Source organism: Puma concolor, chromosome A1, assembly GCF_028749965.1.
Source record: "Puma concolor isolate L17-30 chromosome A1, mPumCon1.1.hap2, whole genome shotgun sequence".
NCBI classification, from domain to species: Eukaryota; Metazoa; Chordata; class Mammalia; order Carnivora; family Felidae; genus Puma; species Puma concolor.
In genome coordinates this window covers 1348212-1372226 of record NC_141667.1, presented here as the reverse complement: position 1 = coordinate 1372226, position 24015 = coordinate 1348212, and the positions used below count along the sequence as shown (strand labels likewise).

The 24015-nt window shown below is 51.8% G+C and overlaps 1 long non-coding RNA gene across 1 annotated transcript; it reads right to left on the bottom strand.

The window, feature by feature from the left end:
- Positions 1-4333: 4333 nt before the first annotated feature.
- Positions 4334-8234, bottom strand: LOC147583983 (uncharacterized). The gene is made up of 2 exons (XR_015255053.1): positions 8080-8234; positions 4334-6679 (listed from the first exon to the last, which is right to left on the bottom strand). It is a non-coding gene; the product is annotated as an uncharacterized LOC147583983 (long non-coding RNA).
- Positions 8235-24015: the final 15781 nt, after the last annotated feature.

Sequence of the window (24015 nt, the reverse complement as noted above, 5' to 3'; positions counted from 1 at the left end):
AACATCACTGTTAAAAAAAAAAAAAAATTCAAAGGAGACAAAAGAAATGAATAAAATCCCTGCTTGGAGGGGGAAAAGCTGCCAATAGGGAGATTTCATGCTTTTGTTAATTAAACGAACAAAGCAAGAAAAAAAAAAAAAAACAGCGCAGTAGGCTGTATCCTGCATAACAGCTTCCACTAATAAAAAGTAATAGACAATTTCCTGCGCCGGCTTCTTGTGAATACTATTATAGCAGGTAATGGAGTTTGGGAACCGGAGGCCTCGCCGGCTGTCAGAAGGAGGCCGCCCCACCTTTCTCTTCTCTTTATTAAATGACTAAGTGCAGCCGCCTGTGTCCTATCTCTACCTCTCCCCACTATTGGATTGTATCATTTTACATTTTGATTGAAATGATGTCACAGCCAGATAAAGGCCGGGCCCCAGCGTTGTAATTGAACGGGTCCGAGTTGTTTATTCTAGCCATCTACAGCCGCGCTCCGCTTGTCCTAACACTGCGCCCATAAAGGGCCTCTCTTGTCTAACACGCTGCTGATTAGATCTATTAACAAAAAAGGTATCCAACTGGGGGGTCGAGGGCCTGGAGCTGGAGTTTCCGGGGGAAAAAAAATTGAAAAAAAAAAATCAAAGGAGAAGAGACGCCATCTGCCAAACTTTCCAAGTGTGACCGGAAGTTTCCGCAAACGGGTTCTGCGTGGTGTCCGCACGGACGTCAGCCCCTCTGGTGGAGAACACCCTAGCGGTGGCCGGTGGGGACTTGACCGTCCTGCAGGTGTATCTGGGTTCACCTTCCTAAGTGCCGCGCCCGTGTTCCTGTTTGCAGGACAGCCCCGGCTTCGTCTGAAGACTGAGTTTCCGTTCACTTCATTTGGGGGTAAAAATAACGGAACATCTATAGCGATGGGGAAAGTGGAGGAGTTGTTAGTTCTGCTTATGTTCAAATTGTCGCGTTTTGTAAAGTAACAACGTTTCCCCCTAAATCCCGCCGCTGAAACAGAGCTGTGGTGACGTGATTTGCATCAAGAGCTGCTGATTCTGATGCACCTGTGTAATTACACACGGTACGATCGCAGGGGCCGTGTTATCTTTGTGTGTACAAGTGAAGCCAGTGTTCTGCCCGACATCTTTCAAGATAATGCTTGAACTTCGTTGGAAGACAGTCTGAATTTAATATGTGAAAAGGTAAGGACTGAAGAATAAACGTATAAAGTAGTGCTTTGAGGGAAGCAAATTTCCCTGGATTTTCCGCATTTCTGGGACATAGACCCCGGGTCCCCCCACTGTGGGTCCTTCCACGCCCCCTGCCCCCGACCACAGGCGCTCTCGCCAAAGCCCTGCAGTGTTTGCTGGGAGTGCCGTTGCCCAAACCTGCAAGTCAAATAAACACCTCTCAGTAGAGCCAAGAGCAGTTTTCAGATATGTAGTCCTTTTGGTTTATGATTTTCCTGCACAGTTGGATTGCGCCTTGGAACACTTAGGCTCTTAGAGGTAAAAATGCATGGACCCCACAGTTTCTTCCCCTTAAAAATATACGATTGTCTCAACCTTGACGTTCTTGCCCTAAAAAGGTTGACTAGGCAGGGTGCGTGTCCCTCAGCAGGTGAACGAATAAACAACCAGGGGTCCGTCCGGACGGCGCAATTTCATGCAGCACTGAGAAGAAAGCAGCTATCGAGCCACAGAAAGATATGGGGAAAAACAAAATGCGTATCACTAAGGGAGAGAAGCCAGGCTGAAAAGGCTCCACACCGAAGGACTCCAACTCTGTGACGTTCTGGAAAGTGCACAGCTATGAAGACACTGAAATGCTGAGTGGTTTCTGCACTTTACCATACCGGTGGATGCGTGTCATTACACATTTGTCCCAACCCATAGAACACAGTGGTCCTGATGGCACTGTAATTGATAATATTGTGGTAACGCCCCTCCGCGAACTGTAGTCACCATACTGCACCGACATGAGACGCCGGTGATAGGGGAGCGATGGTCTGGGGGAGACCATTGCACGTAAGGACTCTGCATTTTCTGCTAGGTTTTCTTGTACATCTAAAACTGCTCTAAAAACCAAAGTCACCGATCTTCACCGTTAGCTTTTCCTGGAAAACCACGATGTATTTCCCCAGCCCAAAGCACACTGTGGTGTCGTGTGGCCCACCCCTCGCCCCCGGGGTTCCTGCACCTGCGGTGGCTTCCCTCCCTGCCCTCCCGTGTGCCCTCCGCAAAACCAAGGGCCCTCAGTCCTGCTGGAGAATCAGAGCACCTGCTGGAAACAGCACGGCACCTTCCAGGCCGGAGCACGGCCCAGCCCCAGGCCTAGCTTGTGCCGTAGGATCGCGTAACTGCGGACCGAGCACAGCGCCGGACACACCCCACTGCAGACACAACCTCGCTGGTGACGCTGGGACACTGACTGTGTGCGGCCCTGTAGGTATTTCCCTGTTTCCTGCCCAGAGATTAATGAAGTTACTTTGTCAAATATGTCCTCAGCACCTCTGGGCATTTCGTTAACTTAAAAAGTGAGGAAAATACCACAACAATGTGATTTAATTTGATTTCAGCTTCTTGTGAAATCCATATTAAAGGAAACAGGCAGACACATTAAAGTGTCACCCGCCTACGCGAATGGTTTCCTGATTAATAAGCAGCAACAGAGGATACAGAGAGAATGCTGTAGAGTCAGCACATCTACCTTCCTGGCACCGGGCATCCTATTAACCTCCAGGGGTCCCATCGTCAGTGGAAACGTCACAGCCATCCACCCCGACTTCCCCCAATTTGATCGCTTGGGGGACACAGTCTCCCTCTACTTCCCATCCTATCGTCCATCCCCTCCGTCTTCGCGTCCCTCTGCATTGAGTTTGGGCCGGAGCCCCGTCTCCTGCTCAGAGACCCAGAAGCATCCAGGGACACTGGTAGGAGTCCCACCATGGCAAGTGCCCAACATGGAAGTCTCTCTGTCCTCCTACACCCCAAGAGGTCTTTGCCAGTGAGAGACGCCGGGGCCTGGCGGGAACCCATTCCACTCTCTCGGGCGATGCCATCGGGGCCAGTGGGCAAGCCCACCAAATAGCACCACAAAAGGAGGCCAGGACCCGTGTGCTACACCCAACCAGGACGGCTGCGGTAGGACCACTGTCTCCTAACGTGACAGGCGGGGTGTCTGGGGTAGATCACGCAACGGTCACGACTGGAGTGACAGCACACGCTCAGCTCTTAATAACACTGACCTGAATCAGATGTCAGAATTATCCAACAAGGAATTGAAAGCAGCTGTCATAAAAAATCTTTCAATAATCGCTTACAAATTGCCTTGAACCAAGTGAAAGAAAATCACAAGAAATTGAAGTTGTAAAAAATAACCAAACGGGACTCGTCGAAGGGAAAGGTCCAGCCAGTGGAGCCCTGCAGAGCGAAGAGACAGCAGAAATAACCAGTGGGCCTGAGGGGAGAGCGGCAGGGTTCGTGCAGCAGGAACAAGAGACAGAAGAGACGGGAAAAACGGAGACCGTGGCAACAGCACAGGGCCCGGCGTCACATCACCGAAATCTCCAGGGAAAGGGCAGAGGGGAGGCTGTGAAAGTGTCTGGAGAAACCTTGGCTGGAAACGTTCCCAATTTGCTGAAAGACACAAGCCTCCACATACCAGGTGAGCGAAAGTCACACGGGATGAACCAAAAGCAGACAAACACAACCACACCCCCCCGCTCCGAGCTAAACTTGTAGAAACTAAAATCGAAGAACAAACTGGGAAAGAAGAGAAAAAGCTCATCGTCCCAGGGATCTCCGACTTTCTACCTCCCGCCATGGTGGCCAGAAGGAAGTACCAGCACATCTCGCCAAGCTCCAGGAGGGGGGCGTTGACGGAATCCTCTGGGGAGGGGGGAGCTGCCTGCGGGGAGGAGGGGAAACAAAGACGTTTACGGAGGAAGGATGCTACAAGAATTCGTCACTAGCACATCTAATAGTCCCCAGTTTTCACTGGGTCTCTTTAATTATGATGGCAGTTAAAAGTAGGATGTTCATCTTCTGAAAAAGTTTAGGGTCGTTTTTACTGGATGTAGAAGAAATGATACCTCTGTCCCCAAAATAACCTATCATGTAGCAACAGCCAACGGTGTCGGGATAACGAACGGGAGCTCTGGAGGCGAGGCACAGCTCTTTACTCGCCGCACTTCCTGACACACGAGGATGTAAGGCAACTCGGCACGCTTATGAAAACTGAAAAGTGATCACTTACTATCTAGAGAATCTGAAAAGTGCCTGGGAACTCTGGGCATTTTCTGAAAGGCTTCTTGCCAATGCAAACACATGTATTTTTAATAAACATGTTCGACACCATTCCAACATGCTTTATTATGATTCAAAGGACTTCCGGTTTGTCAAAATCTCCCCCAATCCAAAAAATGCAAATACTCTCCTCCGAGAGGAGAAACTCCATCTGCCAAGAAGAAGATTCTAAATGTGTGGGAGTCAACGCTTACCCCGAGGGTGAAATCAAGTGCTTTATCTTGAGGTGGACCTTCTAAAAGTGAGAAGACCTGCGGCATGAAACCTGTGTCGAACTGTATACCCTCCGGGCAGGCGCACTGATAGAAAGAACTGTTCCTTATCAAGACGGGACAGAAATTGCAGAGCAGGCACCATCAGAGTGTGCAGAGGGGTTTGCGTCCAGCCTGGTTCCGCCCATCGGCAAGATTTGCCGTGAGACATCTAGACCTTTCCGGCTTCACGTGCAGAGTCCTTGTCCGGGGGCGGGAGGTTGGGCTCTTTCTTTTCAAGCCCTCCCCCCAAAGTCCACCGTTCTGAAAGAGTTCCTCCAAGTGAACTTCAGAAATTTCAGGGCAAGAAAAATCACGGCAGTTATCTGCGAAAATGTACAAAAAGAACTCGGGGTGAGGAGAGAGATAAAACATGGAAATCAGTCATCAAAGTGCAGACAGGGTTGGCCACATTTTATGACAGATGCTTAAAATATTTATCACAAACAAATGTACCCTTTGGCTTTTCCTTAAATCTCATTCCTAATCCCTTAACTCGCCAAATGGAGTCCAGAGCAGTACAAATTGATAGTTCGTGTTCTCGAGGTTATATGCTTTATGCATGACTCTACTATAAATATTTGATAAAATGTATTTTGGCGTATATTAGGAATCAAAAGTACAATTCTGATACCGAGTCTCAATAACTATCTGTGATTAAAATAAAAACAGGAAACGTAGAAAAACATAGCCATCTGTCCATGGGGAATCTTATCATCTCTCAACCCTTAATATGAAAGGTTTAACAAACAAACGAAGGAGTTACCAGACTTTAAAGGGGGAGGGGGGGGACCCTTCACCTAATGAGGGATTTCGTCATTTCAAAAAATTGCCCTTTCATGGGATAGAATTATTTTTAGTCCCAGGAATTTGGGAAACTGGACTGTGTTCATCTGAGAGGTGATCTGGGGGGGTCCCCAGCCCCCCGCTGTGAAACTGGTTCCTTCACTGCAGCGGGAAACCAACCAACACACATATAAAGGGAGAGTCGTAACTCGTGGTTTGCAAACCACAGGATACTGTCCCCTACATTTATAGGAAAACCATCTCAGAAATTGGCATCGGTCGTCAGTAACTTGAAAGGACATTTGCGTTTAGTGTGGCAGTCAGGGTTCGGCACAAACAAGCTAAAGGCCCCCTCCCCCGCTTCCCACGGGGGGTCTGCAGGAGGTTTCCCTCCTCCGACTGCCATGAAGCCGCATGTGGGAAAGGCCAGGAGACCAAGGCAGACTGTTGGTCAGACGCTATGGAGTAGCCCTGCTGGGGACACGGCAGGGGACACGTTCAGGGAGAGATGGGGGCGGGGCGCCCGGAGCCGGGGCGCGGAGCAGAGGGGGGCATGGAGTGGGCTGAGTATCACGCAGTAGGATCCCGGCCTCTCCCGCTCTTGACTTTGGGCAGTTCTCCACTTCCATTGCTTTTAGAGGTGTGCTGGCGCGTGTGTGCACGTGTGTGTGTGAGGGAGCATCTTAGTGAAAGGGGCCATAGGGAGGAGGGCGGAAGCCTGGTTTTACTCCAAATCCGTGTCTCCACCAACTCGGTTCCCTGCCAACCACTCCCCACCTCACGGCAGCCACGGGAAGTGCTGTTGGGTCTGCGCTTCGGGGAGAAGGGTGCTGAGCCGTAAGGAGCTCGGTAGCTCTCCTCGGGTCACCGACCAGGGCATGGAACAGAGAGACCCTTGTCTCTCCCCGTCGAAAGTCTGAATCTTAAGAATCACCCTCATTGGACTGCAAGCCGAGCCCTTCCGCTGGCCACATCTAGCTGGGGGTCACGGTCCCGGAAACCGGGTCCACAGGGAGCACGCTGGGCTTCTGGTGCCGGTAGCTTCTTTGAGCCGCGACAGTCTCCTGCCGCGAGGTCACCAGCCAAGTCCTCTCGCGGGGCCTTCTGGTCCTGGTGGGCGTCAGGGATGCGCCGGCCACCCGAGGGCGGGGAGGATGTGGACGTGGTCCCGCTCGCTCCTTACGCGCCCACCGGGTCCCGCGCACACGCTGCCTGGGCGCCAACGTAACCACGGCGAAGACGTCAGGGAGAAGAGAAACCCTGAGCGCGTCCTCCATTTTCCCAATATCTAGCAGAATCTCTGCCGTCTCATCACAGGAAGAAGAACTTTGGCGAAGCTGCTGTCATCGTGCTTCCTGCGCACAGGAGCAAAGGACGTGGGGACGGGTTAGTAGTGGGAGGTGGCGCCGTCTGCAGGCTGTGCCTCAGGATCGGCGCCCCTTGTCCCCGCGCTCAGCAGAGTGGCTTCCCGTCCCGCGGCCGCCGCACCACATCCGCCTCCAAACCGGCGTGGCTGACAAAGAGCGCGCTCCCAGAACACTGCCTCCTACCGCCAGACACATTGCTGTGTCAGTCGCGGGCAGGGTTGACTCAAAATCCGGGTTAGACCACGGCGACATTTTCCAAGAAACCGCCGTTTTCCGGCCACTGTGCCACACAGCACCTGCGCATTCGACCCTCGGAAGATCTCCCTGAAGGAGGACGATTATCCAGTATGCCGTCTCAGTGTCTGACCGCACAGTCGAATGTCCAGCCAGGACTCAAACCCACATTGACTGCCTTCTTGATCCTGCCTGCAGCGAACTCTAGGCTGGACCTTCCTGGGGCAAGTGCGCGCGGCATCCCACGGCGGCACCGACGGGCACGTGGTGGGGAACGTGGCAGAGGCGCCCTCTGTGACCCCAAATGTCAGTGCCAGGCATCTGACCCCAGCATGCCACGGCCACCCAAACATCTCGTTTTTAGTTAGGGTTGATATTTCCTTTTTACTGATGTGCACGCACGAGTCCTGCCTGCCTCCTCCACAAAGGACTCGGGGGAGTTTGCAGAAACTATGCGAAAATAAAACAACCTAGAAATACAAGCAAACCATTTGCATCGAAATCCACTAACCTGCCTTCCTTCGGAGCCAGAGATCTGCCCTTGGAGCTGATGCCTCCCTGCCGAAGACCAGCCTCGGAGGCTGTGGGGGGAGAAGCAGGGGACACTCGCGCCCGGTGCACTGAGTGGACGCGCCGTCACACGGCTCTGGTGTGCTTCACCAGTCTCCTCCTGTGCTTAGTCACATAGTCTGTTATTTGGGTTTTTTTTTTTTTTTGGAAAGAAAAATGTCTTCCTTTGGTAGAGAATCTGGTTACTCTGCAGATTAATGCCTGTCCCCTTCACAGAAATAAATACTGAGTTTTGACCACAGGGTTAAACAGGTTTTCCAGAGAAACAAAACCAGCAGGAGATGATGATGATGATGAAGGTGAAGAAGAAGAAAGAGGAGGAGAAGGAGGAGGAGAAAGATAGATAGATAGATAGATAGATAGATAGATAGATAGATAATAGCTGATAGATGCTGGATGATAGACAAGTACTCGCACACACACACACATACGTACACACAGATGAGAGCCGAGTCCTAGACTGAGCACCTGTGGTGGGGGGGGAGCTGCTCGGACCTTCTAAACCCACCACTCAGACCAGACTATAATCTGCCAACCACTCACTCCCATCTTGCAAAAGGTCAAGACAGCCACACCCTACTTACCTCAAGAAGGAAACAGAGCAGTTGAGATGCACCGTTCTTTGGATTAGGTGGAAGGAAAGTTGTTCTTAAAAAAAAAAAAAAATGAATGCCACCTCGGTGCAAGGGTCCTTCTGTGTCTCCCAAGATCCTCAGCTGTGCTGACGCGTGGGACCGACACAGCGTCGGCTGAGAATCGTCCCTTTGGCTTGCATCCCAACAAGGCAGATTCTTTAATTATCTTGATGTTCCAAGAGCTGTGATTGGCCTTTTGTGAAGGAAGAAACCAACTTCCGAGGTTGACTCACCCACATGCACCTGGCTGGAAATTATCATTATAATGTGCGTGAAATTTTATCTGCCAGTCTCTCCACGTGGATGAGGTTCAGCAAAAGGCTGTTTTACCGGTCGCGAATTTTCCTCCTGCCCCGCCCCTAGCCATGGCGGCTCGCCTCCTTGGGGTCTCCTCCTTTGCGCGGCTACCCCTGCTCGTGACACCAACGCACAAACTGCTGCATCTCTGTCCTCGGGGGCCCACCCCAGGCAGCTGATGGTCCTAGGGAGGCAGGCGGGTCAAGTCTACTCAGAAGACTTCACTTTCGCAGAAAAGCATGGACGGGGGGGAAAGGTAAACCTGGAACGGGGAGCGCGACTGTACCCTGAGCACCGTGCGTGACTCACTGGGACATCGGTCCACCTGTCGTGTGGGATTGCCAACACCCCGAGCAGGGGGGATGGAAGCAAGGAGGGAGCTAAGCTACCGGCAAGCGTAGACCAGGCCGCCAGAAACGTTTCTCTGACGTTTTTAGGGTTTCAGAACGAAGCTAGGTTTACCACGAATACAGCACAGGGAGGATGCTGTTTTATGTTTTCAAAAGTCTACCACTAAATTTATCTTCCTGGAGAGTGTGATGCTAATAACCTTCCTCCCTTACTTTCCTTTAGCCTGTAACTTGCTTGAAATGCCGTGTGTGTGCACAGGTGTGAAATGCCAAGTGTGTGTGTGCACGCATGCGTGTGTGTGCGCACGTGTGTGATTTCCCCATGTCCCCAAAATGTTACCAAAAATATGGAATGAAAATACTGTTAGAAGCAAATTACTTCACTTACATTTGAGAGTGCATTGTTTTAAACACTGCCCCATCCAGCCTTGGAAATATTAAAGCCTCTATCCGAGAAGTCACAGTCCCCAAATGGGGTCTTGGCAACTCCCCCCCCCCCCCATTTTGTTCTCATTCCTAACAGGAGACCCAGTAGCCATGACTTCTCAGGCCGACACACAGCAATCACCTGCTTGCATCGGCCTTTTATGATGATGTTTTGCGGGGTTGACATAATCGGGAAAGCATAATTCATTTTTTTTTTAAATTAGCCATTTATTAGAGTGTGGGCAAGACATAAGCATCTCCGTGAATCATACACGCCAATAATGAAAACTAAAAATACAATGAACTTTCCCTAGCAGCAGGGTAATAGTTTAATTGTATACAGTTATTCTTACATTAAAAGCTGCATACCTGGCAAGCTTTATCGGGTAACAGGGACTTTTAAATGTGCCAATGTTTCTACACGAGTAACGTGGGTCAATTGCAGAAGGGGTAACCATAATGATTAAATCATTAAAATTTTGTCTACGCTTCACAGAGCATAGAGAAAATTAACTTCCCACCAACCTCATTTTTCTGCTGAACATGAAATAATGATTTTCTGCCAGTATAATTACAAAGCTAACATCTGATAGAGTCAGCATCCAGGGGGGATTAGCGCAGGCGTGAGTATTAGACCTCATTACCAGCTTGACTGCAAAATTATTACATCTTGTAATTGGAGGGTGAGATTTATATACAGATTGGCCGGGTTTCTGTAAGATTGTAATTACAAGCTTCGTTGGTTTGCTACTTATCACACGGTGCAGGAGGAGGCAGAAACAAGCAGAGGGGAGACCATTTCATTAAGCTGTAACCCTATCAAGGGAGGAGCGCTGTAACGTCCCTGTATTTATTAGGCCAAACAGAGCTGTTTGCAGAAGGGGAGACCATTTATTACCGCCTGACAAATGGGATTTCATTTATTTAACCTCGGCGATCTATTTCAGTAAAATGTACAAACGAGCCATCCATTTTATGATTCCGGAGTCAACGCTCAATTATCTAAAGGCTAACTGAGTGTTAAAGTGGCCATCTGCTAGGATGAATCCATTGATTTAATTTGCCTCGTGTTGCTGAATGGTTCCGGGGGTGCGGGGGGGGAGGGCCGAGCCCGCCTGAGCGATGGGGGCGCGGGCGAGCCCCCTCCCGGCCGGTGTCTGCGCGCGTGTGTGCGTGTGCGCGCCTGCGTGTGCGCGCCTGCGTGTGCGCACATCCTTAATCCTTCACACAATGGAAGGAGGCGATCAATAGCAGCTTAAATTTTATGAGACAAGGAGTTAAGTTGTTCTGCCCAAGCCGAGCACCTTTGTTCTCCCGTAACAAGTCATCTCTGCGGCGGAATTAATATTGACAGGCGGGCTTCTTTGTGGCTAATTTGGAGGGCGCCCGGGCCGATGGGCGGGCGGGCGGTAATAGAGCCGTTGTTAGGGCCCGTTGCGGCAGCTGCAGGGGGACACCCTGCCCGGGCCCCTGCCCCGGCGTCCGCCAGCCCTCACGGGGCTTCGACCCTCTCAGACCCCCGCTCTGTTGCAAGGTAAATACGGAAGCAAGAGGGCGTTTCTTTGCAAGGGGGTGTGGGGTGTCATCGGGGCCGGGCAGTCCCCGAGCGGCCCTGCTGTGCTCACACGGCCGGCCGCTTGTCCCCGGGGCGGGCAGTGGGCGGCTCCCACGATGGCTCTTCGGGACTTGCTGCCAGACGTCTTCTGGGCCCTCCTGCCCCGCAAGCCCAGGAAGCCTGCCCGGACTGCTCTCTGGCGGTTGCACAAACTTCCCGGGTCAGGGGGCTGCGCGGGAGAGGCTCTGCCCAAGGTCCCCTGGTGTGGGTGCTGTTTGTGACAGGCGGGAGAAGCCCCTGGAGCGGTATCTGCAAGGAAGGGGCCTGCCCGGTGACACCCATTTCCAGAACGTTCCAGGCTGCCTCCGCCCCTAAGAAAGGGCCCCCTCGGAGTACCCCATTGCTCCTGCCGCTGACCCGGGACCACGCGGGAAGGCTTCAGGAACACGGGAAAGCTGTTCCTTGCATGTGTCTCTCTCCCGGCCCGGCACCCCGAAGTTGTGCATTTAACTGTGAGCCCCTCACATTCCGGAAGGACAGAGATCAGGAGGAATTTGCTCAGGGACGAGCCTGTGGCTGTTGGCGGCCACAGCTCCAGGTCTCTGAGTGCGACAGTTACGCTTCACCCCACCCGCGTGCACGCGAAGCCCCAGGGGCCCTCTGTTCGGTGACCCTCCACCCCTCGTGCACGCGAAGCCCCGGGGGCCCTCTGCTTGGTAACACAGCGTGTCTGTTCCAGGTCCTTCTGTGTCAACTTTTCCCCCTCATGGTCCCTCCTCTTCTTCTCCCTCTCCCCTCCTCGGTGGGTGCGGGTGGGGCTCTGCCTCCACTGTCACCACCCTCCCTGGCACATTGTCACATCACAACCACACTGCCCCTTCCAGGCCCGTATCAGAGTCCACAGTCCTCCCCCTGTGGACCCTCCGTCCTCCCCCTGTGGACCATCAGCCCTCCCCATGTACACCCTCCATCCTCCCCCGTGGACACTCCGTCCTCCCCCTGTGGACCCCCTGTCCTCCCCCTGTGGACCCTCTGTCCTCCCCCTGTGAGCCCTCCATCCTCCCCCTGTAACCCTCCTTCCTCCCCCTGTGGACCCTCTGCCCTACCCATGTACACCCTTCGTCCTCCCCATGTACACCCTCCGTCCTCCCCCTGTGAACCCTCCGTCCTCCCCCTGTGGACCCTCAGCCCTCCCCATGTACACCCTCCATCTTCCCCCTGTGGACCCTCCATCCTCCCCCTGTGGACTTCTGCCCTCCCCATGTACACCCTCCATCCTCCCCATGTACACCCTCTGTCCTCCCCCTGTGGATTCCCCGTCCTCTTCCTGTGGAACCTCTGTCCTCCCCCATGGACCCTCCGTCCTCCCCCTCTAGACCCTCCATCCTCCCCCCTCTGGACCCTCCATCCTCCCCTCTAGACCCTCCCTCCTCCCCCCTCTGGACCCTCCATCCTCCCCCTCTGGACCTTCCATCCTCCCCTCTGGACCCTCCCTCCTCCCCCCCTGGGCCCTCCCTCCTCCCCCCTCTGGACCCTCCATCCTCCCCCCGTGGACCCTCCGTCCTCCCCACCTTCACCAGGACCCCGCCCTCAGGTTCTAGCTGTGGACTCTTCGTTGTTCTTTGCTGTTGTCATACAGCAGTGGCCGTAGCCCTCCGACTCTGGGCAGGAGTGTGGCAGGTGCCTCTGCCAGGAAGGAGCCAGGCCCTGGCCCTAGAGGCCCTCCTTCCAGAACCGAGTCTCAGAAGGGAGTGGAGACACTCCTGTCTCACCTCTGTCACTGGCTGGGCCTCAGGCTGTCTTCTTGTGCAGCTCCTCAGGATGCGAGGAGAGAAAAGCCCTGTTTCCCAGGCAGCTATCCACAGCACAGACACTTGCCGTGGGCGGACAGCCTCACCGGCCAGGCAGCCAAAGAGGAGCCGTGGCGCCTCCAGGCGGAGGCCAGAGAGTGCTCCCCGGGACGGGGCTGCCCGAGGCGAGCCCGTTTGCTGTGCTCAGCTGGGGCTGCAGGCGTCTGGGTCCTCTCTCACTGAAACACAGCAAGGGGACAGCAAACCAGGTCTGCTCAGGGTCCGTGATCCAGAAGGCTCCGGGCTCTGGGCTGAGCCCACCTGGCACAGAAGTGAAACTGCATTGCAGCCAAGATTCCTAAGGTCGTACATCCGGGAGGCAGATGTCCCGCGGAACCACTCTGGGGAGCCTCTGTGGCCAGCGCTGGGCCACCTGCCGCCTGTGTTACACATTTCCTAGCCGACTCCGATAGTGGCCATTTTTTGCCATTACGGGGGCAGGACTTTTTCTCGTTTCTTCCTGGAACGGACTGAAGCCAGCGATTATATTATATTTATGCTATACACTTATCATCTCTGCTCGGTATATTTTCACCACAGCGATCAACTATAATCATTAAGAGCCACTTACACACAAACTCTGAAAACCGTTAATGAATTAGCTAATCGTTTACAGTCCAGGAAAATTCTTGGCTTTTGCTAGAAATCCAGGGAGTGACGACGGGCAATTCATTCATCGGTCTTTCGTTCAATTTCAAGTATAAATACAAATAAGTAAACTTGACAAACCACATCTTTCTTTTTAGACTCTGAATCATCCTATCGATTTTTGTATCCAAAGCAACTACGAGCTACTCCGTCTCGTCCCTCTTATTGTCATTTGGGGGCAGGCTGCTTTCGGCTGTATTTATATTTATTTGGAGCAATCGATGGGATGCAGTAGTTCAATCACCTGCACAATCTAAATGGCTCCCGTAAACCACTGGAGCAGGAAACCGACTCAGTTCATCTTGGAAACGGCCAAAACACCCAGACTAATCGCTGCCCCCTCACCATTTTCGGTTTTGAAGACAGTTGCCTTTAAAACAACAAACACAAAAATGAAACCAATAACCAGGAGCATCAGCACAAGCAGGTCTCATAAACCAGTAATCGGGGCCGGGGGGGATCATGTCTCCCGTGGGCGGAGGGGGGGGCTCCGGATCCGTGCGTGCGGGTACCCTCAGGGAGCAGCACCCACAGCCGTGCGGAGCCCCCACGCCCTGGTTCCGGCCACCGCAGGCGGGTCGGCAGGCAGGGTCGGACCGTCCTTCCCTTGAGATGCCACGACCTGGGCACGATTGGGGCAGCCCTCCTGGAGGTGAAAGGTGGTACCTCCCCCCACGGAGGCTGAAATGCCCTTTCCGGGAAAGGAAGGCGCTCAGGTGCCAGCAGCAGGGTCACCGACCCCGACAGCCACAGGAGAACTGGCCGGAAGGCGCCCGGCTTTGGGGACATTTCCTCCATGCGAGGCTCCGACTCCAGGGAATCTCCCTGTCACAAGTACAATCTTTTTTGTCTGTGCTTTAAAAGAAATAGTTGTTCAAATCCCAAATGTTTCCAGCAGCGGAAAAAAATAGACTGCAGGATATGTCTACTATTTTCTAAATATCAATGAGTTACTACACAATTCCTTTTTTTTACTTTAAGACATCAAAACCTACAAGATTAATTTATGTTGTTCATCCCCTGAGAAATCGCCCAATTTATAATAAACATTAGTACGTAAACCTAGATGCATCCACATTTATTACTTATATGTAATATACTCAGAGTTCAAGGAAACATGCTCCCTTTCTTAAAAAAAAAGTACTGTGATACCAGGATTCACTGGGTGAAGAACAATTTATATTATACGAATTTGAATTATAATTTTTTCATTCAGTTCTTTTCCTCTAAAAACCTCCATCTCACGGCAAACCCCCTTCCCGAGGCAAGAGCCTGCTGACCTGTGTTGCTGGATGAGGCATTTTTGTAACGAGCACATCGTTCGTACTCCCCCAGATGTCATTCGCCTTTTAAATATGAGTCCGATGATCAAGGAAAACTGAATGTTCCCAACGACCGTGAGTCCGGGTGCCCGGCACGGTCTTGCTGAGCCATAGAACGGCCCGGGCCCGGGAGGAGCAGAGGAGAGGCTGTGCCAGGCTCAGAGGGGGGCGTGGAGGGACCGCCCCGAGGAAGCAGGGGTGTCTTCAGGGAACAGAAAGGACCTTCTGCAGTCAGGAGGGGAGCACAGCTGGCCGGCATCCCCCTGAGCATCCCGTCCATCCATTTCCACCACAGAGGGAGGGCTGAGCACCGGTGCTTACGGCCCGCCGGTCTGGGTCGTGTGGCCTGACAAGCCGTCACCATCCAAGAGGTCTTGGAAGAGAGGACACCCAGGGGCGTGTGCAGATGCAGCGAGCCGGGGTCTGGGGGGCCGGGAGCCAACAACACAGGGGACTGCCCGACTCTCAGGACATCGAATACAAGCCCTTAGACCTGCCCGTGGCCAGCGGATCCGCGTGAGGGCAGCAGGAGTAGGCTGGGCAGAGGGGGGGCCACAGACACGGAGCCCCCAGCAGGTAGGGACCGTAGGGGCTGCAGCTCCAGATGCACCACGTGGCACGTGCAGTCTGGGAGGCCAGCGCAGCGCCTCCGAGGGCGCCTCCCAGCAGGGGCTGACGTGGGCGCGTGGTGCGTGTGGGCAGGGCAGCGAGGGCGGCAAGGGGCGCCTGGGGCTCAGTCGGGTGAGCGTCGGCAGCCTTTCAGGTGGTGATCTCACGGCTCCTGAGCTCAAACCCCGCATCAGACTCTGTGCGGACAGCGCTGACCCTGCTTGGGATTCTCTCTCTCTCTCTCTCTCTCTGCCCCTCCCCTGCTCGTTCTCCCTCTCTCGCTCGCGCTCGCTCTCTCTGTCTCAAATATAAATAAATAAACTTAAAAACGAGGGCAGCGATACCGATGCCTTCTCATAGCATGGCTAACAGAGCTCCCGCGGGCAGTGTGAGTGGACCGCCAGCCAGTATCAGCTGGAATTCTCACCCCCTTGCAGGCACACGCACACACCCAGTGAGCATCATTGACACGGCAGGGAATTCGCACACGGAAAGCCACCACCAAAGCTGCTGGGAGGAAGGGGCCTCATTGCAGACCTGGGACTTGCGAGAGCCAACGGAGCCAGGTGGGGATGCCCTTGCCCAGGACAGAACGGGGCCAGGAGGCTGCAGTTAAGGTGAAAACTCTTGCCAGCCGGGGTCCTGGAACGCCCCCCACTGTGGAGGCCGGGTCTAGGCGGACGGAGGGGCTCCAGGGCCAGAAGCGGGTCAGCGGTTACGTGGCATTAGCATGACGCCCGCCTCGCCCACAGCCCCGCACAGAACTGTCTCTATGGACACGAGCCATCTTCCTGGAAGGCTCAGGCTCCCAGGGTGGGCCCGGGGCCAGGGGGAAGCAGGGAAAAGCACGTGGATGACCACGGAGGCCACCGCAAGCCCATAGGCAACAGGAGGCCTACCGCTATCCCACTGGTACTGGGGAATGCATGTGGTCTAAAGAATAGAAGAAAAGTAAAACTTTATACATTTCTCACCAGACTCCCAGGAAAATGTGGTAGGGCATGGCAGTCACACAAGTGGGCCGGCAGGTCCCCCGGGGACACCCGCCTGGTGCAGAGCGCACCCAGACCCTCGTGAGACGGCTCAGAAGTCCAGGGAGGATCGATTGCAGGCGTGCCCAGGTCTGTCTCTGTCTCTGTCTCTGGGTTCTCTTCCTTCTCGCTCTCTACTGCATTTTCACAGCAAGGCAGCTGCAGGTCTGTGTCTCCAGCCTCCTTCTCGCCATCCGCGTCCGTGAGCACCTGTTCTGGGCCCTGGCCGCCCCAACATCGATCCCACCTACCCCCGCCCTGGCCGGCTGGTCAACCCTGTGCTCCTGGACACAGATCTGAGTCAACATTCAGAGCCGATGAGCTCCAAACCAGCACCTGCACTGGTCTCCCCATCTCAGATATGAAACCACCAGCCCCGGGTCAAATCTTAGATGTCACCTTGTTTTCTCTCCTCCCTCCCACCCAATTTGAGTCCTTTATGTGCTGCCTGGCACCGCACACAGTGTGTCTAGTGTGGTCTGGTGGTCTCCAGTACAACTGGGCCAGCCACTCGCATGTCCCTTCTGGACTACTTACACAGAGTCCTAGCCCACCTGCCCTCTCCCCCTGACCCCTTTCCAGGCGCCTTGTACTCCGCTCACTGCACAGACAGGCCTGGGAAGATGAGCCATGCCCTGGCTCTCTGACCATCGTGACCAGAGGTTGGTTACTGAGTTGACTTTTACAAAGAACAACTCTTGACTTTCATCCACTTTTCTCTACTGTCTTTCTGATTTCTATTTCTTCCTTTCAGCCCGTTTTAAGCTCAATTTGTTCTTCTTTTCCTACTTTTTATAAGGAGAAGCTTAGATAATTAACTTGAGGCTTTCTTTTTATGTAATGAGAGCATTTAATGCTATAAATTGTCCTCTATGCACTGCTCTAGCTGCACATTGATAAGTTGTGTTTTCATTTTCATTCAGATCAGAACACTTGCTAATTTTTCGTATTAGGGGGTAGAGGTGAGATGCACAGGCTATTTGGAATCAGGTTGTCTAACTTCCAAGGATGTGAGGAAACTTCAAGCATCCCGTCTTGATTTCTATATTAATTTCATTAACATCCAAAGACATACTTTTTATCATTTCAATCCTTTTGTATTTGTGGAGTCTTGCTTAAGGTCCAGAATATGATTTCTCTTATGAACTCTTCTGTGTTTTCGAAATTAAGTCAGTTGATGATGTTGTTCAAGCCTTTCATTTACTGAATTTCTATCAACTTGCTCTACCAATTTCGAAGAGAGGAATGGCGGCATTTGTAATCATAATTGTGGATTATTCCATTTCTCATTTCCTTTCTGTCAGTTCTTGCTCTGTGTGCTCTGAAACTCTGGTGTTGGGCCACGCACATTTTGGCCCTGCTCATGTGTTCTCATATGTTCTCCTCATGAATCGACCCCTTTATCGTTGGTGATATTCCTTATTCTAGAATTCTGTTCTTCTGATATCATACAGCCAATCCTTGGTTAACATCGGCGTGATGTGTATGGGCACATGCTTTACTTTTAATCTATATGTGTTTTTACACTTAAAGTTAGTTTCTTGTGCACTGATTTAGTGCTTGCCTACTTATTTAGGGTCTCACTTATCCAGTTTTACAACATCTGCCTTTTAATCAGAGTTTTCAGACCATTTCCATTTAATGTTATTAATGATAGAGTTAGATTTAAATCTGGCATCTTTCGAGGTATTTTCCATATTTTTCATTTGACCTTTGTTTTCCTCATTTCTACTTTATTTTGGATTAATTTAATGCTTTTATGACAATTTTATCGCTTGTATTGATTCAGTAGCTCAATGGCAGTCTATCTACTTACCATTTGTCTATCATCTATGTATCTGTCATCTCTTATCATATATTCCCTCCTTGTCTCTATCATCTATCTATCTATATCATCTATCATCTATCTATTGTTTATCTATCTAATCATATATCATCTATCTATCCATCCATCCATCCATCTATATCTATCTATCTATCTATCTATCTATCTATCTATCTATCATCTATCTAATGTATCATCTCTGTATTATCTATCTATCATCTATCTATTGTTTATCTATCCATATAATCATATATCATCTATCTATCCATCCATCCATCTATATCTATCATCTGTCTATCTATCTATCCATCATCTATCTAATGTATTATCTCTATATTATCTATCTATCATCTGTCTATCTACCTATCTATCTGTATCTGTCATCTGTTTCCCTTTCATTCTTGTCCTTTGGCCTGTTTTTGTCACACGTGGCACAGCTACAAAGTTTACAGAATTTCGTTTCTTTTCATGGTTGCTCTAGAGATTACAATATATATTCCTAACTTTTAATGGGTCCATTTTCATGTAAAATATTGAAAGCTTGCCACAGTAATGTCCATACTCCCTACCCTTTCTGTTATGCCTGAGCCTGTTATGTAAAATACAACTATATGCATCATAAACCCGTGAGACAATGTTACAGCTTTTGCTTTAAGCAGTTTTGTGGATTATACAAAATCAAGAGGGAAAGGCATCTGCCTTTTCAGACACCTGCCACTTCTGCTACTCTCTTTTGTCTCGTGTTGTGGCTTCCGTGTGGTGTCATTCTACACCCAAAGAACCACCCTCAGCATTTCCTGTAGCAGAGGAGGCCTGCTGGCCACAAGTGCTTGTAGTTAGAGCCGAAAATGTCTATTGCCTCCAATCTTCATTTGAATCCTATATAATATTTGCGCCTGACCAGCTGTTTGCTTCTAGCACTTTGAAGACGTTGGTCCACTGTCTTCTGGCCTCCCTGGTTGCTAACGAGAAGCCAGCTTTGGAATAGCTGTCACCTAGACTGATTTTTCTCCTGGTCCCGGGTCTCTGTGTCCACTTGGGCACATGCCTGATATGGCATTTCCTGGATGTTGGAAACTGTTCATTCTATAGTGTTGGGTGCTAGACTTTGTTGTACTCTGTTAAAAAAAATATTGTACTTTTCTTGCTCACATTTAGGTTTTGGGAATTAGCTCTTTTGAGAACTTTCGTGAAGCCTTAGGAGGGAAAGTCTCAGTGGCGCCCAGTCTGGGGCTCATTTGGCCGCCCCATGGAAGCGACGGCCTCCCGCACACCGTACCTCATGTGTGACAAGGTTCCACACCCTAGCTGGCTGGAACATGAGCCGTCCCCACACGTGTGTAAGTTCTGAGAGCTTCTCAGCCTCCCGCTGTCTGCCAGTCCTCCCCTTTGCAGCAAATCTTTGTTACCGTCTCGAGAAGACCGATCTTAGTTTTCTCACTGGTGTTTTCATTCACTTCTTGTACCCGGGGGAGAAGTTCTCTTTATTTTTCTTGCTTGGGACTCACCAAGCTTCGTGAATTTGAGGTCTGGTGTCTGCTGTGGATTCTGGAAAATCCCTGCTGTGCCTCCTTGCGCGTTGCCTCTTCCCCCACCTCTACTCCGTGTGCCGCGTTCTTTTAACTCCTGCTTACCCCTCACCTCCTTCTAACTCTGTGGTGCACTCTGTGCTGCTACCTCAAATCTGTGCCCTGGATTTCGTATGTAAGAACTTCGGTTCCAATTCAGTCTCTGAACTTCTGTGTGACCCACTCGCTGTTTGTTTCAATTATTCGATTTCTCATTTCTGAAAGTTCTGTCAGGTTCTTCGTCAACTCGACGCATCGGCTTTGATAGTTTCTGCTACTTCACAATACAATTTTCCTCTTTTGTTTTTTTTTCAGTGAATTACATGTATGCATTTATATCCTTTTTATGAGTCCAACATCTGGTGTGTGTGTGGTTTCTGCCTCCCCTTGGCTGTGACAACCCATCTCCTTTGTTTATGGAATCCTCATCCTGAGCTCACGTTTCGTGGAACTTCATCCGTAAAACTCTTTGAAGTCATTGCTGTTGTTTAAAGTGTCTTCCTTCAGGGGCGCCTGGGTGGCACAGTCCGTTAAGCGTCCAACTTTAGCCAGGTCATGATCTCACGGTCCGTGAGTTCGAGCCCCGTGTCGGGCTCTGGGCTGATGGCTCAGAGCCTGGAGCCTGTTTCCGATTCTGTGTCTCCCTCTCTCTCTGCCCCTCGCCCGTTCATGCTCTGTCTCTCTCTGTCCCAAAAATAAATAAACGTTGAAAAAAAAAATTAAAAAAAAAAAATAAAGTGTCTTCCTTCAGAAAAGACCTGCGTCTGCTTCTGCTTGAGTGTCGCGGAATGAATAGGGTTTTCTCCTTTGACCATCTACTAGGGTCAACCTAGTCCAGAGGACACGTCTTCCCCACTCGTCCACTGGAGATACTGGTCCCCACAAGTCCTGACTTTGCAGGAGCTTCTGACAGAATCCCTCAGCCTGCCCGGGCCCCGCCTCCTGTTCCACCATGTTGGACCTTGGACATGCAGGCTCTGACCCACTGGACGTCAGAAGACACCCTCGGGAAAATACCTGCTCCCGGGATGGCTTTCCCTTGTAGAAGCAGGACCGCCACACACAGCCCTGTAGGCTCTCCCTGGGGCATCCCGGGGAGAGCCACGAGTATGTGCTGAGGCGGAAGTGACCCTCATGGGGCCTCCCCTGAGCCCCACAGGGCAGCCCCGGGTGGCACCGTGCTGGCTTACAACCTCTGCACTCACAGGCTTTCTCCAGGGTACAGCTGCACCCAGCTCTGTCACAAACTCTGCAGGAGAGGGTTACCCAGAAATAATGCTGGTAAGGCCAATCCCCAGCCTCCTTTTGTTCTTCTCGCAAACACCTGATTCTCCCTGCTTTCTGCAGTTTTTATCAGTCACGTGAGCTATCTCTGTGACGTGCACAAACGTAGCTGTCTATAAATACGTCTTTGCTACTGTGCCCCAGTCGATAACTGTTATGGTTTTAAGTTAAAAATAGTTTAAAATCTTCATGCAATGGATTTAAAATCGACTCATTCTTGGGGCACCTGGGTGGCTCAGTCAGTTAAGCGTCCGACTTAGCTCAGGTCACGATCTCGCGGTCCGTGAGTTCGAGCCCTGTGTCGGGCTCTGTGCTGACAGCTCAGAGCCTGAAGCCTGTTTCAGATTCTGTGTCTCCCTCTCTCTCTGCTCCTCCCCCACTCATGCTGTCTCTCTCTATGTCTCAAAAATAAATAAACGTTAAAAAAAATTTTTTTTTTAAATCAACTCATTTAAGGGCACCTGAGTGGCTCAGTCGGTTGGGTGGCCGACTTCAGCTCAGGTCATGATCTCATAGTCCATGAGTCCGTGGGTTCGAGCCCCATGTCGGGCTCTGTGCTGACAGCTCAGAGCCTGGAGCCTGCTTCGGATTCTGTGTCTCCCTCTCTCTCTGCCCCTCCCCTGCTCTCTCTCTCGCTCTCAGAAATAAACATTTAAAAAAATTTTTAAATCAACTCATTCATGACCTAAGATGAATTAAGAAGCATAGCAAGCAATGCTTATGTAAGTCACAAACGTAATTAATGTTTTTCGATAAGAAACACCCTGAAAAAGCCAAAATTATGCCATAGCTGCAAAGCAAAATGTTACAAATGATTCAGAGCAAGATTAACAAAGAAAAACCAATCCGCATTCCGTAAAACTTGCGTTGATCAGGAGCCTGACTTAAATTTGTGTTGAATTCAATATAAATGCAGTTAGACGAAGCATTTTCATGATTGGCTTTCACTTCGTATTTCTTCTGAGGAAGCAGACTCCTCGCCATTTCACATTCAATGTAAGTCCATCGCGGGTGAAAAGATGGCTAAATTGGTCCATCATTTTGTAATAAAGTATCTCACGACTTGTTTATCTGATCAATGAGGAGTGTATTCTCAAGCTGTTCGGTGTTAATGGGCCGGGCCCTGGAATGGAGAATTATCGACACTCAGACAGGCAGGGGGAGCCTGCAGATTCGGATCGGGTTTCCTGTCGGCAAGTGACAGGCAGCCGTTACATTGTCGGAGCCGAGAACACACGTCCTTTGTGTCTCATGCTGCTGAGATGCCCAAATCGCAGAAATATTTCTAACTCAGAATTGTTAAATTCGCTTTTTAAAAAACTGTATCTCGACACCAAAGGGATCACTCGGAAACGGCAATATTAACACACGCACAGAAATACGGGGTGGAAGCTTAAAGGCCCAATTTCTGTCCCCCAGGAATTTATTTCGTTTTATCTGCGTTGTTTTGAACGCACACTTCCATCCGTCCGTCCGTCCGTCCACTGTCCCACCTGTCCATCCGTCCATCCATCCATCCTTTCCTGTAGCTAACCAGCAAGTTGGAACTGGGTTCTGGGGCACAGCGGCATGAGCGGACCAGGAGCCTGGCCCGAGCGGGGGTCTCAGGTGCGCGTGTGAACCACACCCCGTCAGGCTCAGCGCCTGGCTCTGGGGTTAGGTGAGGCCAGACGCACACGAGGCCGCAGCCCCCATCTGCCTCGCAGCCTGGGGAGCCGGCTAACTGCTCTAAAACTCAGTTTTCTTATCTACAAAATAGACTTACTCTGTCGCTTCCAAGGTGACAGTGAGGAACAAGTGACATCGTCTACGCGCAACACTCGGCACGTCCCGGGAAGACGGAAACTCCCCGGAACGTTCACCAGCATTGAATCCGAAAGCCTCGAGAGCTCTGACAGCGCCGGGCAAGCGGCAAACCAGCACGCGAAATGCTCGGTTTCCCGCCTCCCAGACGGCCTCCTCTGCCGCAGCGATTCGCCGTCCCCCTGGCGCTTCGTACACAGGGAAACGCCCACAACGAGCAGCCTGCTGGGGCTTTTGAGCACGGCCCTGCTGTCCCCGTGAGGACTACAGCCGCTAGATCTGGCTGCCAGGACTCAGTGTCACCGGCGGCCGGTGCAGTAAGTGAACAAGGGGCCCTTCTCTGCAAACCGCCAGAAATGATCGGGGGCAAAGACAGCTCCACCTCCGATAACGAGGGAAAGGCCCCCCGGCACCCCGACCGACAGGCTTTGAAGGGCCCCAAATCAGGAAACACTGGCCCGGCCTGGCGGACCCGGGACCCGCGTCTCCAGAGAGGGAACCCCCAAGGGGCCTCCAGGGGCCGCTCTGACAACAGCAAGGTCCTGGGGAGCAGGGGGCCGACGGCAGCTTCCTCCCAGAGGTACTCACCTCTGTGGTGACACGGGGCCTCTGTGTGGACTCGGCCAGTTAACAGCCAGCAGCACACAGACGACCTCCTGACGTTTCTTCACCCGCGTGAGCGCGCCTTCCCTGTCCCTTATTTTCCTTTGTCACGACCTCTGCTACCGCCAGGTCCCAGGGACACAATCGCCCTTCACCGGCGGCCGCTGCTGGTCCAGACCTACAGAGACGAGGGAGGGCCGCAAACCCAGGCTGTGTGGCCCGGCTGGAGGAGACTGGGACGGGCGGGGGGTGCAGGGCACCCGGACAGAGCGACAGCCACCAAGCCCGCCTCTGAATCCTGCCCATAGCGCCACAAAGTGTGGTGCTCTTTGCGGCACTCCGTCAGGACAAACCCTCAGGACCTGCTCTAAGGTCTCTGGTGACACCCTTCCAGACGGGTCCTGAGTCCTTTCTCCCGTGAGGCCCCTCCAGACAGGTCCCAGGTCCTTTCTCCCGCAACGCCCTTCCAGACAGATCCGAGGTCCTTTCCCAAAAGCAGGGCTACTCACGGCGTTCGTGGAACCTGGGCCCAGACCCTGGCAAGTCCTTTCAGTGTTTTGAGCCTCGGTTTCCCCATCTGTAAAATTGAAACATAAATACTATCCTCTGCCTCTCAGACCGATTGTAAGGCTTAGGACCTAAATTTTTGTCACTAAGCATGCCATTTCATGAGCACGTCAGACCCCAGCAGCACCCAATAATGATAGCTCAGTA